The sequence below is a fragment of the Trypanosoma equiperdum genome (assembly GCF_001457755.1).
Source record: "Trypanosoma equiperdum strain OVI genome assembly, contig: ctg_1874, whole genome shotgun sequence".
Lineage (NCBI taxonomy): Eukaryota > Euglenozoa > Kinetoplastea > Trypanosomatida > Trypanosomatidae > Trypanosoma > Trypanosoma equiperdum.
In genome coordinates, this window is record NW_027123920.1 from 492 (window position 1) to 1,039 (window position 548).

The window sequence follows — 548 nt, forward strand, 5'->3', positions numbered from 1 at the left end:
AAAAAAAATCATTTTATTTGGTTATATGTTTTCCTTTTTTTTTTTTTACGTTACTTTTATTACGATGTGAGCGCCGTTGTTGGACTTTTTTAAAAAAATTCCAAACGGTTTTTCAATAAGGATAAATACAGACTCATTTACATTTTTTTTATGTTTATTTTTCTATTCAACCACTTTTATTATTATTATATGCTCCTCTTTTTATAATCCTTTTGTTGTTGTTGTTGTTTTTGTTTTCTTTTATCTTGTGACAAATTGATCAAAGTAACTGAGGCACTGCAAAAATAAAAAATAAACGGAAAAAAAAATATCACTTGCTCCTCCCATTCGATGATGCAATTAATTGCTGTTACGCCATCATCAACGCCGCACAATCTGCCGTTATTATTATTATTATTACTATTATTATTTTTATTTTTATTACTCATGGTAATATGGTGAGTTTGCTATTTCCCATCTCGTTTATGTCTTATATAATTATTCATATAATCATTTGTATTTATGCATATTTATATATGTTTGTTTGAATGCTTGTTGGGGGGGGGGGG